Raw genomic sequence first — 19,886 nt, 5'->3', positions numbered from 1 at the left:
TGCAGTCCATCAACAATAAGAACCTTTTTTTTCCCCTTTCTTTTTTATACATTCTGTAAAGAAAATCCTTGGATTGGATCGTTCCGTTGAATGGAGCTGTTTATTCGGTTTGTGTCCTATCAATTTTCTCCAGTTAGCTTCATCTTCATGTCGTAGCGGTTTATGCGATTCTTCTTTTAAATTGTGAGTATTTGGATACTTGCAACTCATCTTCCCCAATCGATTTGGGGAAGATGAGTTATTGTTTTTTTTTTGGTTGTTTCTTGCAAGGGCAATTTTGACAATTCACATCGTATTTTTAACAGTGTTAGTCATAAATTGACAGAATGGGCTTATTTGTTACCATTTGCAAACCTCAGGGGGGTACGTAGAATTTTCCAAAACTGGGGGGTAAAATTATCCTTTCATCAAACCTCAGGGGTGGTATGTGTAAATTACCCAAAAGAAAATATAGGAATATCGTGAGATGGGTGGGAGAATATAATCTTTTTTGTCCCCTGGAAGATACATTACAGGAATCCCAGGACAACCTCTCTATATCGCAGTTGCTTCCTCCTCCTCCAATGGAGTTCTATTCGGGCCTCAATACACAGGATAACATCATTTTGATTGCAGATGGTAGTTTTAGGAGATCAAAATAGGGAGGATGGGGTTTTGTAATTTTCTACAACAATGAATTGTATGCATCATTTATGGACTATGGAAATACAGGAACAACACAGGAAACAGAGGTCATGGGACTCAAAGAAGGGCTCTAAAAAGCACTTCTATTGGACTGCAGGAAACTTACGGTCTGCACGGACTCGGAGGAGCTCAAGAACTAGACTACTGGCCAAGAAAAGTACCCGTGGCCATGGGAACTCTTTCACTTTTTGTTAGATGTCAAAAGCTTTATGGACACTTTTTGGTTTGTAAATATTATTAAGCAACCTAGATACCTAATACAGCTAGCTCATAAACTGGCAAACTATGCTAGGACTAAACATATATCATCATCCTGTATGTCATATACTGTTCCTATTATGTTTTAATTCAAGTATCTTTATTTCATCCAAAATATATATATATATATATATATATATAGAATTATATAATCGACATATATACAGAGTTTTTAGCTTGCCCATGTCTAGCTAAATTGAGGGCAATATCCATACAAAAAGGCTCTGCCTTATTGTCAAAGGAAATATTTCGGGCTATACTATTTATATATAACAAGTCTTTAATAAGATACCAAGGCCAAGGAGATGTAGTTGGAGATGGAAGAAGATCAGTGATCTGTTGATTTGAGCACCATACTTCTTTTATCTTCAACCCCATACTTGAAGCATGGTCAAGGCCTATCCGGATACTAATTAATTCTGGTTCCATCAGAGTGAAAGATATCAAATGTCCAGTAGCCAAAAAGATAAATCTTTCATCTAACAAAAAAATTATACGACCATCCAGCCAAATTTACTCCTGGTATCTGGTGTCCTGCACAAATTAAAACAGGATAACTATGTTTTGGTAAAGAAGAGAAAATAGGCATTGTAAAGTCCTCCTCATTACTAAGATATACATCATGGGAGAAGGGGGGTGGAAGGGGGGTGGGGGTGGGGATAAACTCATATCAACTAACCAACGTCTAACCTAGTTAACTACCCAAATAGGATCTGGTTTTTCAGATCCAATAACAACCTTGTTCCTGACAGCCCATATGAAGTAACAAGTAACAATAAAAACTCCAAAACTAAAGATTGTTTATCTAATTTACGTGAGAAAAAAGTAGTAAAGCTGACGTCTTTCAGGGAGGCATTGGCCAAATACTCAGTTCTCAATCCCAGAGGTCCTGCCACCCAAATATGTTTAACCCAATTGCAAGAAAGGAATAGATGCCAAAAGGATTCAACACAAATTCCACATAAAGCACAGGAACGGTCGATCTGAAGCCATTTGGAAAGAGAAGCCTTGATTGAAAGTCCTGCATTTAGCACACGCCGGAAGAAGATTTTAAATTTGGGGTGAATCTTAAGCTTCCAAAAAAAATTCCACCAAGAGGATAGAAAAAAAATTACTGCTAGTAGAGATAGAATTTAGTGACCTAGCAACAAGTTTACTAAAAATGCCATTCTTGGCCAAAGTACACCAACTCTCATCAGATAATGACAAATTAACTTTATGAACTAGAGATGAGATATTCAAAGGTAGTGAATTATTTAATGCAGAAGTATTCTAGGCAGACCCCACAGAAAAAGAATCCACCGTAATCATTCTATCAGTCAAAGGGATTGATAACATAGCTGAATCAAGGAGGCTGCCACGATAAGAAGGAATCCAATGATCAATCCAGAAGAAAGTAGATTTGCCATTACCAATTTTCCTAATTAAAATCTATTCCAGTGATGGGGTTATGTGAGAAATGCTGTTCTAGACCCATGACCTTTTTTTCATGCGGGTTTTGGGATCAAAGGAAGAGAGTTTGGGGAAATACTTTGCTTTCAAGACTTGACACAAAAGGGACGAAGTATCATTGATTAGTCTCCACCCTAGTTTCATCAGTAAGGCTTTGTTGTGATGTTCCGCCTTACGAAAATTCAAACCCCCTCGAGATTTGGACGTGCACATCTTATCCCAAGCGATAAGAGAAATATTTTTCTTTTTCCCAGAATTCCCCAACAAAAAATTGAGACAAATGGAGTCTATATTCCGATAGATTTTAAAGAAAACAGAAAGCAATTCATCAAATATGCAGGAGTAGAGCCTAACACATATTTAATTAACACATTACGTCCTGCATAAGCTAAAAGGTTACACTTCCAAAGAGAGAGTTTCCTTTGACTTCTTAAAATCACCCCACTTAATTCTTTAACTTTGGACCTGCAATGAAATAAATTGGTACCTAGATAAATAGAATCCTTTGACATTTTATGCCGATGTGAGAACAAAGAGAAGTCCTATCCCTAGGAGGGACATTTCTTCTAAAGTGGATTCCACTTTTGGAGAAATTAATCTCTTATCCAGAAATATCAGAAAAGAGATCCAGGATTGCTTTAATAGTCATTAAATCCTCTTGTGTAGTCCGACAAAAGATGAAGATATTATCAGCAAATAAAAGATAAAAAATTAACGAGCCTAATCGAGAAATCTTGATACCTTGAAATAAATTCAAATCACGATAAGCAGAGAAAAACCTTGATAGGACTTCCATGGCAACAATAAACAGATATGGGCTAAGAGGACATCCTTGACAAATTCCCCTAGAAGCATGGAAGAAGTCAAAAGGACTTCCATCCAACTTGATGGAAAAGGACGTTAATGAAATAAGGGAGTAAATCAAACTACCCCATTTATCCCCAAACCCTAAAAATCTAAACAAAGATATAATTAAATTCCATTCAAGTCTATCATATGTTTTTGACATATCAATTTTAATAGCAACATCCCAGTCTTACCTTTTGTATGGTTAAGAAAATGAAAGACTTCCTGTGCAACAACAACATTATCAGTTATTTGCCTGCAGAAATAAAAGCTGACTGAAACGGCGATATAAAGGAATTCAAGAATAATTTCAATCTATTAGCTATTAATTTGGATAAAATTTTGTAAGTCACGTTGCAAAGGCTAATGGGTATAAAATCCCCCACTTTTGAAGCAGAATCAGTCATAGGTATAAGACAAATAAGGGTATGATTTACCCCGTGAGGGATAAAGTTATTTACAAAAAGTTGGAGGTAAGGGAAAGTAAGTTGGAACTTACTAAATCCCAAATTTTTTGAAAAAAAAGAAGCCAGGAAACCATCTAATCCAGGGGCTTTAAAGGGACCAAAGTAAAATACTACCTTCTTAACCTCTTCCAGGGAAGGAGGAGAATAGACAAAAGAATCCTCCTAAAGAGAGAGAGAACTTGGAGAAATAAACATTCAATAAAATCAGCATCCAGTGGATTAGAAGTGGTAAAACATCTTTAAGATGGGAGGTGAAACACTGAGCCATCATTTTTGGGTTTTCAATTTTATTTCCTTCTGCATTCCATGTTGGGAATAAACCCGATGCGCAACGGAATTTGGATCGGGTCAATACTTGTAGTTCATGATCAATAGTAGGGAAGAAATAATTTTAAAATAACATTCATGGTTACCTTAGAGTCGCAAGTGAAACTCCTCCTATAGATAATAGGCCTTCCAACTAGTGCAAACTTAGAGATTAAAAAATTGTTCAACATTTCGAAGCTTGATCAATCGTTGCAACCTTTTAGAAGAACACAAAAATCAATAAAGCCTCTTGAGTTCTCTAACTCAAGTCTCACACACACCACTACAAGAGAGGGGAGAGAGAGAAATCGTGGGAAGGGGAGAGAGCACTGCCAAAATCGTGGGAGGCTCCTCCCTCTCCCTCTTTTATAGTTTTGGAGATCCTTGGGTCTCAAGTAATCTCCTTCCATCTTGGCCTTGGCTCAATTTTTCATTTTGGTGTTTTGTGAATCTTCTAATTTTTGCAACTCCAATTTGCTACTAAAGTGAAGACATAGAATCTCAAAAGGGATACAATCTTTTCAAACTATGGTTCATGAGATATTCTCATAATATCTCTTGCCATAATATAAAAAGATATTCAACCATAAATATTTTATTCTCCCATATAATGCCATGTGTCCAATAAACTCTTTTATTGCATATAAGCCCTTCCACTTTTCTAATATCCCATAATGAATTATAGGGTATGTACTTTAATGCTACTTATCCCCAATTCATCATGTACGTTGATCGAAAGAATATGTGATAGCGATCGGACGATCATAAAACTTTGAAATAAAATTTAATATATTATATATTAATTTTATATTGAAAATAAATTTATAAAACATTTCGAATAAACACTGGATCCAGATTTTTGTCCGACCAATCACCAACTTTCTCTCTCCTAGATATTCCTCGTAAACGGGTAGTGGATTCCATGTTGAAAAACCCTTTGCTTACAATGCAGGACCACGAATCTAGTGTATCGGTTTATAGTTCGATTGGACATCAACCATTGGCTTACCAAAATCCGTAATGCCACACCGCAAAAAATAGAATCTTCTCAGGTCAAAGGGCCATCGAGTGGCGGGTAAGTATATCACACACACAACCAGTAGCAGTACATAAGATATACGTACTAGATTTTCATCTATACACGTTCTCAACGTGTACCCACATCCATGCACCGAAATCTCCATTTCTCGTGACATACGATATGGAAACCATATAAACAGGATGTCCAGTCTCGTTCCCAGTACTTCAGACAAGTTTTAGGTAAAGACCTATGGAACATTCTTATAAGCCCAAATAAAATAATAAAATGTAAAAATTAAATTCAATAATTTAATAATTCGGCTTTGATGGACACACAATTCCAACAATCTCCCACTTGTACATCAAAGCCAATTGCCAACAAAAGTTACACCCATGCTCTCAATATGTTTTTCAAACACTATAGGAGCTAATCCTTTTGTCATCGCATCTGACACATTGTCAGCAGTGCCAACTTTGGAAACAACTACATCACCTTGCTGGATTATCTTTCTAATCAGGTGATACTTCCACTGCACATGTTTGTTCCTCTGATGAGCCCTAAGCTCTTTGGACTGTGTAATCGCCCCCGTGTTATCACACAATAAAGGAATGGGATTCTTGATTAACTCTGGAACAACCTCCAAGTCGGTAAGAAATTTCTTGAGCCAGACAAGTTCCTTGGCTGCATCACCAGTTGCCAGGTACTTTGCCCCGGTAGTAGAATTGGCCGTAGATTTCTATTTGGCGCTTCTCCACACAATCGCTCCACCACCCATAAGGTAAACCATACCGGATGTAGACTTTCTATCGTCCTTGTCAGTTTGAAAATCTGAATCTGTATATCTAACTATTGACAACTCATCACGCCCATACACTAGAAAATAATCTTTGGTCTTTCTCAAATACTTGAGAATATTCTTGACCGCAATCCAATGCTTTTTTCCTGGATTGGATTGAAACCGACTCACTATCCCTATAGCATAGCAGATATCTAGCCTTGTATACAACATAACGTACATCAGACTTCCCACTGTAGAGGCATAGGGAACTTTCTTCATCTCTTCAATGTCCTCTGCAGTCTTTGGGCATTGAGAATTGGAAAGTGAAATTCCATGGTGGAAAGGAACATTTCCTTTCTTGGAATTTTCCATGTTAAATCTTGCCAGTCTCTTTTCTATGTATGTGGGTTGTGACAAGCTTAGCATCCTTTTCTGGCGATCTCTAATAAGCTTGATCCCAAGGATATAGCTAGCTTCACCTAAGTCCTTCATCGAAAAAGTGGTGGACAACCACGCCTTTACGGATGAAAGAAACCCAATATCGTTCCCTATTAGTAAAATGTCATCCACGTACAATACGAGAAAACAAACCGCACTCCCACTGAACTTCTTGTAAACGCAGGGTTCATCCATGTTCTGTTCAAAACCAAACGATTTGACTGCTTGATCAAAATGGATGTTCCAACTCCTAGAAGCTTGCTTGAGTCCATAAATGGATCTCAATAATTTGCACACTTTGTTCTCTTCACCTTTTGAAGTGAACCCCTTTGGTTGTTGCATGTAGATTTCTTCATCAAGAAATCCATTTAGAAATGTAGTTTGCACATCCATCTGCCAGATTTCATAATTGTAGCGTGCGGCTATTGCCAACAAAATCCTAATGGATTTCATCATTGCTACTGGGGAAAAGGTCTCCTCATGGTCTATACCTTCTTGTTGAGTATAACCTTTTACTACCAGTCTTGCCTTGAATCTCTCAACCTTTCCATCTACACCTCTCTTCCTCCTAAAGATCCACTTACATCTAATGGGCTTTATGCCTTTTGGTGGATCCTCCAGAGTCCAGACATTATTGGAATACATTGAGTCAATTTCAGAATGCATGGCTTCCTCCCATTTGGGTGCATCTATATCTTAAAGAGCTTGTTTATATGTATACAGATTGTTATCCGATTCAGTGGTAACCATGTAGAATTCTTCTACGGTCTTAGCTTCTTCAGTAAGAAGTGTCTAACGTGTGGGTGGTCTTATGGTCCTCCCACTACGTCGCGGCTCCTAAACTATATCAGGTTTGATGGGATCGATAATTGGTTCAATTGATGGATTAGGCATTTCAGGTATAGAAGACATCTCTTCTATGACAACAGGGTCGCTTCTCTTGGCAATCAAATCTTCTTCAATGACAGTAACATGCTTACTAACAATGACTTTCTGATTTACGGGATTATAGAAATTGTAACCTATTGTGCCTTTTGGGTATCCCAAGAATAAGCATCTAAAAGAACGTGGCTCCAACTTACTATCTGTTTGTTGCTTGCGTACATACGCAGGACAACCCCAACCCTTGAAGTGCTTTACGCTGGGCTTGCGCCCATACCATAATTCAAATGGGATTTTGGGTACAGTCTTAGTAGGAACCCTATTCAATATATGGATCGCAGTCTCTAGGGCATACCCCCAGAAGGATAAGGGTAACTCACTAAATGTGAGCATGGTTCGAATCATGTCTAACAAAGTCCAGTTGCGTCTCTCAGATACACCATTTTGTTGATGTGTATCGGGATTTGATAGTTGTGACACAATCCCCTCAGTCGTGAGATATGCTTTGAATTCGTCTGATAAGTATTCCCCTCCTCGATCTGATCGAATGGACTTGATGCGTTTATCTAACTGTTTTTCAACCTCAGCCTGAAACTCCTTGAACTTTTCAAAAGTATCTGACTTCTTATGCATTAAGTAGATACTACCATATCTAGAATAGTCATCGGTGAATGTCACAAAGTACTCATAACCATACCTAGCTTGGATGTTAATGGGCCCACACACGTCGGTGTGAATTAATTCCAACAAACCGTCGGCTCTCCTGTCTTTATTGGGAAAGGGATTCTTGGTCATCTTTCCTTGTAGGCATGATTCACAGGTTGGGAATGGTTCAACCTTTAGGCTTTCTAATGGCCCGTCCTTCACCAGCCTGTTAATCCTGTCTACATTGATGTGACCTAATCTGATGTGCCATAGGTAAGTAGGATTCACTAGAGCTCTCTTTCATTTCAAATCGATATTTGAAACCTCATTCGTTATCAATGGTTGTTCTAGAAAATACAAACCATTTTGTAAAATTCCAGAAGCAACAAAAATATTATTATAACGAATTGAAAGTCTAGTACCAAAAGTACATACATAACCGTTTGAAACTAACTTTGAAACAGAAATAATATTTCTTTTAAAAGAAGGAACATAGTAGCAATTATTTAAAACTAAAGATGCAGAATCAAATTCTATACTATAAGTTCCGACTGCCAACGCCTTGGCCCCTGTTCCAGTGCCCATCTTGAGACACACTTCATTCTTGTCCAGTCTTTTTGTCTCCTTGAACCCCTGCAACATATTGCAGACATGGACCGTAGATCCGGTATCCACAAGCCATGAGTTAGATGGTCCAATAGACATATTAGTTTCGAAAAGGACAAAAACATTTAAATTACCTTCTGAAGAGGTATCCTTGTTGTTCGACTTCTTTTTCAAGGAAGCCAGGTATGCACGATAGTTACGTTTTCAATGCCCCTCTTTTCCACAATAGAAACACTTTCCTTCGGAGATTTCTTCTTCTGAATTTTTCCGCTTTTTCCTTTATGGGTCTTACCCTTCTTTTTCTTTCCTTTGTTCTTGGAAGAAATTTCTTTTACCTCGGTGAGGTGCACTTCTGCCTTTTCCTTTTTAATCGCTCTCTCGGCTTCTTGTAACATATTACCCAGCTCTGTCAATTGAACATCTACCTTGTTCATATTGAAGTTGAAAATAAAGGAGCTGAATGAGCTGGGGAGAGATTTAAAAATGACGTTCCTCTTATAATTCAAAGAGAACTTTTCAGAACCTAAACCCTCCAATTGTTCGAACAAGTTTCGAATTTTCATCATGTGGTCCAAGACCGGAGTTCTAGGTTCCATCTTGAGACTGTTGATCTTATCCACCAGCTCGTACTCTATGTGAGTGTCTTGTTGGCTATACAACTCTTTGATTTTAGCCATCATGTCACCCGCAGAAGATATTCCCTTGACAGACTCGACAATCGATTTGTCAATGGAATTCAAAATTTACAATTGGGTCTTTGAATCCCTTTGATGATAGGATTTGAAGATGTCCACCCTTTCCTTTAGTTGTTCTGCGGTAAATTCAGTACCCTCAGTTCCATCCATGTCAGCGAACGGTATAGTGGGAGACTCTTCTGTTAGGACAGAGTCAAGTCCCTCAGCCTTGAGAAGGAGCATAATGTTACGATGCCAATCCTCATAATTTTGCCCGGTCAATTTTGATTGGATGATAAGTAAAAACACAATAAATATCGTGACCATTGAATTTTGATTTTGGGCTAATTAAAACAAGGGTCCATCTTTTTTATATCCCTCCATGATGAAAAAAATGTATTGGAACTCACCAATCCTTGCATGTAAAACTTACCCTATCGGGGATCATCCCACATACGACGATTGGGTGGACTATTCTGTCTGCCTCCTAGGCTTCTAATGTAATTGGCCACTTGAGTGTCATGTCCATATCTTATCGGCTAACACACACTCAAATCATGCGTATTTGATAAGAATGAGGTAGGTAAAATGGGATTTTATTTTCCTTGATTGTATATGATCTGTAATGGTATGATATATACGATATTAACTTCCTATTCAGTAAACCTATGTATATGGTATATACAATCACAAGGATATGTACATACTAAATATAACAAAAGGGGATGGGATTGATACTATCATATTGAGATTGTGTGAGCTGGTGTAATGCTAAGACTCCCCCTCAAGTTGGAGCGTGGAGATTGCGAACGCCCAACTTGGACATGAGGAGACGATGCGATCATGGCCCAAGGGCTTAGTAAACAAATACGCAACTTGGGAGGCCATGGGAATCTTAGTCGGACTAATGAGACCTTGATGCATCTTTTCACGAACGAGATGGCGAGTCTATTTCAATGTGCTTGGTCCGTTCATGAAAACCGATTTTTTGCAATATGGAGTGCCGCCTGGTTGTCACAAAATAAGGGAATTGGACCGGTGCGACGAAGCCCAATATCATGATAAGAATGAGGTAGGTAAAATGGGATTTTATTTTCCTTGATTGTATATGATCCGTAATGGTATGATATATACGATTAACTTCCTATTCTAAAACCTACGTATATAGTATATACAATACAAGGATATGTACATACTAAATATACAAAAGGGGATGGGATTGGCACTATCATATTGAGATCGTGTGAGCTGATGTAATGCTAAGAGTATTCCTAATGATTCGGAATGAATCATGGCATCATTAGAGATGGCCCACTAACACAGTGCCCTCCCACTATATTGTCCATTTTCTATCCAATGGGAGAAGGTGTAGACCGTATGATAGTGAGATCCTCATAACGTCCTATCGGCTCTATTGTGGGGACCTCATTACCTACCTCTACATCCATCATCAAAAGGGGCCATGAACAAAGATTTACCAGTTAAGATCTATTCATATCACACATGCTTTCAAAGTTGGAGGATAAACGATCGAGCACAAAATATATCGCCATATATAGAAAATACAACGCATAAGGTAACACATATATAAATTGTGGTTATGGGATGGTAAGTTTAGTGAGAATAATAACGTATTATTATTCCCACTAAATCAATAATTATTCAATTAATTTAATGTGAAAATAATTATGCATCCAATGCATCAAGTGATGCACAAAAAAATGCTTGCTCCATTCTTTGACATCTCCATGCTTTGTTCTTTGCATTTCTATGCTCCTTTCTATCTACGTCCATCATCGCATGTTGGTCTCCATCTTTCTTTAAAATCTTCAAAATCTCCATCGGTTGAACTTACATAAAATAAAAAAAATTACAACCTAGTTCTCTATACACTTTCCTTGGGGAAGAAACCCCCTTGGTAAACACAACCCACCATTGGATTGCCCAAGGGGTGGATTACATAATTTTATCAAAAAGAATAAAGGGAGAGAGATAGAGGGGGAGAGAGCACAACGCACATCACATTCCATATTTCACATAAATAATTAAATACCACCATCCACACAGATTTACAAATTAAATCCATTCCCATAACCACCAAGATAAAATAAAAATTCTCCATGATCTAGTCTAATAAGGTAATGATACATGTGACCTCACATCCAACATGTGGCAAAATTGGGTGAATGCAAATCACCTACTTAACCATTAAGTATGAGTGCATTCCAAAAATTGAACTAAAAAGTCCAATAAAAACCCATAAAAACTTCCAATAAAAAAAAATATTTTTTTTTATAAATTTAAATATGAAAAGAAAAAAATATATATTTATTTTTCTTCTCTGTTCATATCAATCATAATATAATCAAATTAAAACATGTATCCTCTTATTGGAAAAATAAACAACTTTATTCTAAGAATATGGAGAACCTTATTCTATCAAAACCATACTCCAATCATGAACGTACAAGCAACGCTCTGATACCAATTGTTGGGAATAAACCCGATGCACAGCGAAATTTGGATCGGAGCAATACTTGTAGTTCATGATCAAGAGTAGGGAAAAAATAATTTCAAAATAACATTCATGGTTACCTTAGAGTCGCAAGTGAAACTTCTCCTATAGATAATAGGTCTTCCAACTTGTGCAAACTTGGAGATTGAAAAATTGTTCAACACTTTGACGCTTGATCAATCCTTGCAACTTTTTAGAAGAACAAAAAAATCACCAAAACCTCTTGAGTTCTCGAACTCAAGTCTCACACACACCACTACAAGAGAGGGGAGAGAGAAATCATGGGAGGGAGAGAGAGCACTGCCAAAATCGTGGGAGGCTCCTCCCTCTCCCTCTTTTATAGTTTTGGAGATCCTTAGGTCTCAAGTAATCTCTTTCCATCTTGACCTTGGCTCAAATTTTCATTTTGATGTTTTGTGAATCTTCTAATTTTTGCAACTCCAATTTGCTATTAAAGTGAAGACATAGAATCTCAAAAGGGATACAATCTTTCCAAACTATGGTTCATGAGATATTCTCATAATATCTCTTGCCATAAGATAAAAAGATATTCAATCATAAATATTTTATTCTCCCATATCATGTCATGTGTCCAATAAACTCTTTTATTGCACATAAGCCCTTCCACTTTCCTAATATCCCATAATGAATTATAGGGTATGTACTTTAATGCTACTTATCCCCAATTCATCATGTACGTTGATCAAGAGAATATGTGATAGCGATCGGACAGCCATAAAACTTTGAAATAAAATTCAATATATTATATATTAATTTTATATTAAAAATAAATTTATAAAACATTTCGAATAAACACTGGATCCAGATTTCTGTCCGACCAATCACCAACTTTCTCTCTCCTAGATATTTCCCGTAAACGGGTAGTGGATTCCATGTTGAGAAACCCTTTGCTTACAATGCAGGATCACGAACCTAGTGTACCGGTTTATAGTCCGACTGGACATCAACCATTGAAATCTTCTCAGGTCAAAGGGCCATCGAGTGGCGGGTAAGTATATCACACATATAACCAATAGTAGTACATAAGATATACATACCAGATTCTCATCTATACACGTTCTCGACGTGTACCCACATCCATGCACCGAAATCTCCATTTCTCGTGACATGCGCGTGACATGCGATATGGAAACCATATAAACAGGATGTCCAGTTCCATTCCTAGTACTTCAGACAAGTTTTAGGTAAAGACCTATGGAACATTCTTCTAAGCTCAAATAAAATAATAAAATATAAAAATTAAATTCAATAATTTAATAATTCGGGTTTGATGGACGCACAATTCCAACATTCCAAATGAATTCAACTCTTCTTTTCCTCAAATTAGATTTTGTATTAAAATAATAAAATTTTGTGTTTCTATCATCATCTCTGATGTAAAGGTGTCTTGATTTCTATAACCAAAAAGCTTCCTCTGCATCAAAGATCCATGATAGGTGTCTTGATTTCTGTAACCATAAAGATTCCTCTGCATCAAAGATCCATGATAGTTGTCTGTTGATACCGTTCAGTTTATCCTGATCAGGTGAAAAACCATTAGAGCAGGATAGGAAATTATCAACCAGTTGATTCTTTAGAGAGTTTATGTGACTAAATACATCTCTGCTCTAGGTCTTCAAGGAATTAGATAGAGAAGTAAGTTTAATGGCAATGAAATACTGAGGGATAGACTTCCAGGAAGAAGAGCAGAAGTGATAGAAGTTGGGTGATATGTCCAGGCTTCCTGAAAATGGAACATTTTTTTATAACTAGGTCTGGAGCCAGAAGTAGCAAGGAGTAGAGGGTTGTGGTCCGATCCAATAGGAGAGAGTTTGGAAATTAAAGCTAGGTGGAAGGTAGAAAGCCATTGAGGGGAAGCCAAGACACGGTCTAAGCATTCCTTAAGGAGGCGGGGAGGCTTTTGCTTGTTGGACCATGAACACCGAGAGCCTTTACAACTCACATCCTCAAGAGAGAAGGAATTAATAATATTTTGGAGCTTGTGAGTGGCCGTGGAGGGTTGAAAAGGGGCCCCTCTAATTTTCTCAGAAGAGTGAAGAATCTCATAAAAATCTCCCAAAATGCAGAACATATAGTTCAGAGTGTCTAAGAAGTCAAATAAATCCAACCAACATTGACCACGAGCAGCCAAATGTGGAGGAGCATATAGACAAACCACCCAAAAAGTATTTTTACTTCATCAATAATTTTAATACAAATGAAATGTTTAGAGACATGTTGATCCAAAATAGGGATATTTGGATCAGATAAAATCCATAACCCACCCATCCTTCCTTTAGATCCAGTGCTATTGGTGAAACAAATAGATTTGTAAGATGAAATAGGGGACCTAAGCTTTAAACCAACATGATCCACACACTTAGTTTCACACAAGAAAATAATATCAGGGTGGTGTTTTGCAATGTGCAAATTCAGACATTTTTGAGTAAACTTATTATTAAACCTACGAGTATTCCAAGGTAAAAGTAACATGGTAGCAGTAAATAAGAAGAAAGAATACATACAAGAAAAGTACCCCTTGCGAGGGGAAAATGATCTATATAAAGCTCGGCGATTCAGGTCCCAAATGCAGATAGAAAGGCTAAGCAAAACGATAAAGAATACAAAATAATAATTAAAGAAAGCCTTGAACTAAGGAAGGAGATGTACTGGATCAAGTGCCTGTGTCTCCATCGATGTACCAGGTGCCAAGCTAGGAGAATTGCCATCATCAGAGTTGGAATCCGAGGAACCCAAGTGAGACTCACTCGACATCTCACCAATCCAATCTTTCACCAAAGAGAGGAAAGCAGATGGATCATTGGATGAAGCAATGGAATGTTCAAGAAACATTTTAAAGGATGAAAATTCAAAGGCGAGGAAAGAGGAAATGGGAGTAGTTGACATTTTTCTTCTTCAGATTGTTGGATTTTTAATTGTTTTAAAATTAAACATCAAAATAAAGTTTTGTTGGAGTGTTGAGTGCTTTCCTAATAGACATCTAAATAGCCAATAGGTGCCTATCGAAAGACTTGTTTGAGTGGCTAACAAACAAGCCTTATGGGAAAAGACATGAGTTGGGCCATATCTCTTGGAGACATCCCTTAGGGTGTCTCTTCCTCTCTTATATAAAGAGAGGAGGTCTTGCTCATTCTCTAACAATTGTTTTTGAAACACATTTTTTCTTCCCGCCGTAGTCGATCGATTGTCGATGAATTAGTGAATATAGCCTTTGGATGCCCTTTGTAATCACATTTGGAACTGCAATTTATGTGATTAGAGAGTTGTTTTATCTTGGGGATATAGATGCATGGTCAACCGTTGCAGAATTGAGGCATATAAAAACCTTAAGGAGAGCATCGTTTGATGCGACTCAACTCTACAATTTATTGTTAGGGTTACACGAGAAGGCGTGTATTATTGATGCGGTGCGATACTATTTTCCATACCAATCAGATAAGTCTTGTATTTACTATTTATTTATAGTATTTCTAGTCTTATACTTGCTGCCCATGCTATTTTACTCTTACATAGATTCGGACCCCCAAAGGGGACCACTACATAGACTTCATTCTGGTAGCTTGGAAGAAAAGGTTCAATAGGCACAGGCTCAGAGGCCACCCCAACCGCAGGATCAACATCCAAAGGAATAGGTAAAGCAATCGAACCACCAAAAGAAGAGCCCGAGTTGAAGACAGATGCTTCAAGAGGTAATGATTCCCCAAAGATAAACCCAAGTGAACTCGATTCAGGTTTAGGATCCGATAACAACGATAGTATGAATTCCTCACTAGGAGAAACTTGAAAATCCAGAGGTTGGTCATCACCATCTTCAAGAAAATCTTCCAAAAGAGAAATAGCAGCAGTCTCAGAAAAGCAACCAACATTTAAGCCCACACTGGATTTATTAGGCTCATTACCCTCAGAGATTTCCCAATCCATAGCAGCAGGCAAGAAACCAGTTTGAACATCAATTTCATTAGAGCTATCCGAAGTCCTCAATAAATTGGAGTCAAGAAGAGGGATGGAATTACCTAGCTTGTTGGTCTCAGAAGTATCCGCCTCAGACAAATTCTCCAGTGGCACACCAGTGAAATTCATCTTTAAAGGTACAGTAATGGCATGCTCAAACAGACCAGAAGCAGGATCAAATCCAATAGAAGAAGATGGTCCAGAAATTGTGGGACAAGATCCAAACGCAAATAGTTCATCATCCAACGCATGAGGCACAAGGTGAATCAGGGCCTTGCCGCACCACCAAGGACAGAGGGAGAGAGGTTAATCACGAGCAGCCATTGATTTTATTTCCACTAAAAACATTCCTTCTTCAATCCAGGTAATCGAGAGCATCCCTAAAGGTTCCCAAATAACTGAGAAATGATTGCAGAGAATTTCTTTAGAAGGTTTAGGGAAGCCCACCGTGAATCCGAACAACATTGGATGTTCCTTGTTATAGAACTTGCTTAAGATAATTCCACACACACTGGGATTAGCCATGACCGATTCCATAACATACATTTGAGCACCTCTAGCGTTGGTAGCGGGGCGGGGATGAGAGGGAACCTCAGGCCATCCATGCCGAGAACCAGAATGACGACGACCTCTATAAGGACGTCGAGTGCCAGAGCCATGAACTCTATGTGGGAGAAAACGATTCGACATAGAAAGGCAGTAGTACGGTGAAATCAAATTAGGCAACAGCCGCACACAGCGAAAAATGAGATAGCAGGAAAAGGAAGAAAAACAAAGAAGAAGACAAAAGCACAAGACCCTACAAGGAGGATCAAGCAGAAAGTCACATAAAACTAAAAAATAGCCAAGATCAGTGTTCCAATAAGAAGATGGGAACACCAATCAAACCAACCGATCAAAAGCACAAAACCACTGCAGAAGAAAAAACATAAAAGTAAAAGCAGGAAGACGAGAGGGGGTGAAAAGAAGATCAAAGGTTCCATCGCAAAGCTCCTGGCCTAGCACCTGTCCCACCGTTGGATCCAAACACTTAATCCGGTAGTGGGGGGGGGGGGGGGGGTTTAATAAAGAGGGGAAGGTGAGAGGATAGGACGGTAAAATAATACATTGGAGCTTTAAAGCCTACTCTTGTCATCCCAATCGCTATTGTTTCCAAACACGGTGTTGCGTGCAATGTCCTCCTTATCCTCATCCCTTATCCTCATCCCAATCGCTATTGATTTGATACTATGATAACTGGGATTGGGTTTATAAAACTTAAAAGGGAGAATGTCCTTTGTGCCGCAGCGCAGGTTGCGCCCAGGCACATGGGCCTGCCACCCAGAGGGATAGGGTGGTTATTGCGACCACACCCATGTACCTGGGCGCAGCCTACGCACAGGTACAGAGAACAGCGCCCCAACTTAAAAACATAGTTTCCGTTGCCGGGACTTGAACCCGGGTCTCTCGGGTGAGAGCCGAGTATCCTGACCAACTAGACTACAACGGATGACGTTTTGTATTGTAAGTATATATATAAAGAAGAAAGATATAGTGGAGCTAGATCACAATATGCATGTAGAATCGTTCCTGTCCTGTCCCTCTTCATTTGTTCAAGGATTAATATGATGATGGACATCAAAGAGAAACCTTGCTCGCCAATGTTGATTATCTATCTAAGAAAGTTATATTAGAATTGTTTTCTTCAAAGAAAAAACGATCAGAAGTGGTTGAGATTTTGAGATCAAACAATGTTCAATCATTCATTCCTTCTTCGATTTTAGTAAAGCAGATATAAACGAGAGTTTTGAGGTGCCCAAGTTTTCTCTTTCGTATGTTGATAAAGATTCAGAAGTCAGGTGGTCTTCAGAGGGATTTTCATCCCCTCAAGTGCAGTGCCCCGTCCGATACACTTCAAAGGTCCACTTTGACAGTATACTTGGGAGGATAAAAGTCCAAATCTCAAGTGCGATGCACCATCCGATGCACTTCAAAGGTGCAGTGGGCAGTGCACCACACTTTAGAGAATAAAATTTCGTCTCCAGAGCATCAACATGGTTGCGACTCCAAAGTAGTCATTTATGCACTAATTGAACACCACCAACCCTCCCTCCCCTCCCTTTCAACCAAGTTAGAGTAGGATTTCAAGGTTTTTGCAAGTTGTCACAAGTTGTCATCAGTAAACAAAACAAAGTCAGAAATTGAAGAAGGAAGCAGGTTTTTAACTTAAAATTTAATCAGATATCAACTTATTAACCACTGAACCTCTGTTCCATCAATTGGTATGTGTCAAAGACCAAAACCTTAATATAACAAAAGCTTGCCCCGCAACTTTTTAATCAAGCTCATTTGAAACTCTTTGATGATTGGCTCAAGCTTTGTATGATATTTTCACAAAAATATTTTCCTTTATGTAAATTTTTTTAAAATCTTTTTCAATGCATTTTTTAAATATTTTACGGTAAAACTAAGGGTGTCAATGAGTAACCAGTAATCAAGTACTGAATCCGGATCCGGGTCGAATACCCGGTTTCGATCTGGATCAAATTTAATATGGTAAAGTCCTGGATCTGAAAATGTCTTTATAATTCGGTTCGGATCGGAGCCGGATCAACCCACCTATCCGGCGGATCTATCCGGATCCAGACTAAATACCTGTCTTAAAAATTAACATAAAACCTTAATATTTTATTAGGTTTAAAAGACTCTAATTGACGGTTACGTGGTTAACTTAATCTTTCAATTAAAATATTCTGCAATATTTCTTTTACTTAAGCAAGTCATATATTTTGATCTCAAACTTTTGCTTTGCTTTGTCTCGTGAATATCAGAACCGAACGAGAACTGAATGGCATAACTGAATTTAAATTTGATATAGAAACTGGATGTAATAACCAAATAATAACTGAATACAAGAACCGGATTGTAACCAGATCCGAACTGAATTGTCCAAGAACGAATAGAGTATTCAATTCTAGAACTGTTCTGGGACTTAGTCTGGATCTGGATCCCACTGACACTGCTTGGAACCGAATACCCGATTCTGTACCCAATTGACACCCTTAGGTAAAACAAACAATGAAAATCCTATTTTACAGGAAAACTTTCATTCTCCACCTTTCTCATCGTAAAACAGAAATTTCAATACAAAGCATGTGTGATCAAGTCATCAAATTGTATAACCTCTTCCATATTGTTAAAAAAGACCCTATCAAGAGAAACAACGAAAAAAAAATTCGAAATGTAGTGTATGGTTACCATAATGATCTACAACATAAACTATGGACCTTGGGTCTATTTCACATCATACAAACTTTGGAATAGTAGCGGGCAAGGACATACTATATTTAATGAGGAACTACATGATGCCATTTATATTGACATCTTACACGTCAAGTCAATAGCAGATAACAAAACAATATACTTATTGAGGACAGAAAGGGGAGAACTTGTCAATCCCCTATTAACATATGTGATTTTTTAGTAACTTAAACAAAGTATAAACCTATCCCACCCACCCACATTTCATCTTCTTCGATCTTTTGTCAAATACGCTTAATAGATCATTGACAGCTAATGCTTTTATGTAATTCGATTTTCCCGTTCTCTCTGGTGTTTTGACCGAAAAACTCCATGCACTTTACCTTAAATGTTACATTTTCTGGAGCCTTAAACCTTACTAAACTTGAAACCTAAGAAATTAAACCATATAAAATCCATGGAAAATTGCATACACCATGAAATTGCTGAAGAATGAGAGCATTTGCCTGAAGTTGTGGAGACAAAGAGGGAGACAGATTGGAGAAGAATAGGAAGGGTTGGACTTGCTTGATTTGCAAAGTGGAGTTGCCTAAGTCGTAGAAACTTACTAGAGACAAAGAAAGGGAGAATTTCTTAGAGAAGAAAACAGAGGTATTGTAATTCCTGCCAATAGATTATTTTTGGGATTGATGTCGAATTTTTTTTTTATTTTTTTGAGTAAATTACATGGCCCTCCCCTGCACTTAGGTCCAATTACAAGCACCTCCCGTGTTTTAAACAATTACATGGACCTCTCCTAGATTATGGTGGGGGCATACAAGTAATCCCTTAATTTAAACAATTACATGGACCTCTCCTGGATTATGGTGGGGCTTACAAGTAATCTTAGTCTGTTAAGTTGAAACCGTTAGTTGAAGCAAAACATTCATAGATGATCATATTATTCTTATTAATGTAGTTTCACCTTTTACCCCTTACTTTATTAAACCCAAACCCATCTCCTCAACTTTCCATCCTCAACTTTCCATCGTTCCAACCGCATCTTCCATTTCACCTCTTTCTTCTCTGGTGATCCGACGATCTGCGAGGAACTCCACTCTCC

The 19,886-nt window shown here is 38.0% G+C and overlaps 1 non-coding gene across 1 annotated transcript; it reads right to left on the bottom strand.

Moving 5' to 3' along the window:
- Positions 1–16,960: 16,960 nt before the first annotated feature.
- Positions 16,961–17,033, bottom strand: TRNAE-CUC. The gene has a single exon. It is a non-coding gene; the product is annotated as a tRNA-Glu (tRNA).
- Positions 17,034–19,886: the final 2,853 nt, after the last annotated feature.

Source organism: Telopea speciosissima, chromosome 8 (genome assembly GCF_018873765.1).
Source record: "Telopea speciosissima isolate NSW1024214 ecotype Mountain lineage chromosome 8, Tspe_v1, whole genome shotgun sequence".
NCBI classification, from domain to species: domain Eukaryota; kingdom Viridiplantae; phylum Streptophyta; class Magnoliopsida; order Proteales; family Proteaceae; genus Telopea; species Telopea speciosissima.
Note: the sequence above shows the minus strand (reverse complement) of the source record. Positions and strands in the feature narration are given on the sequence as shown.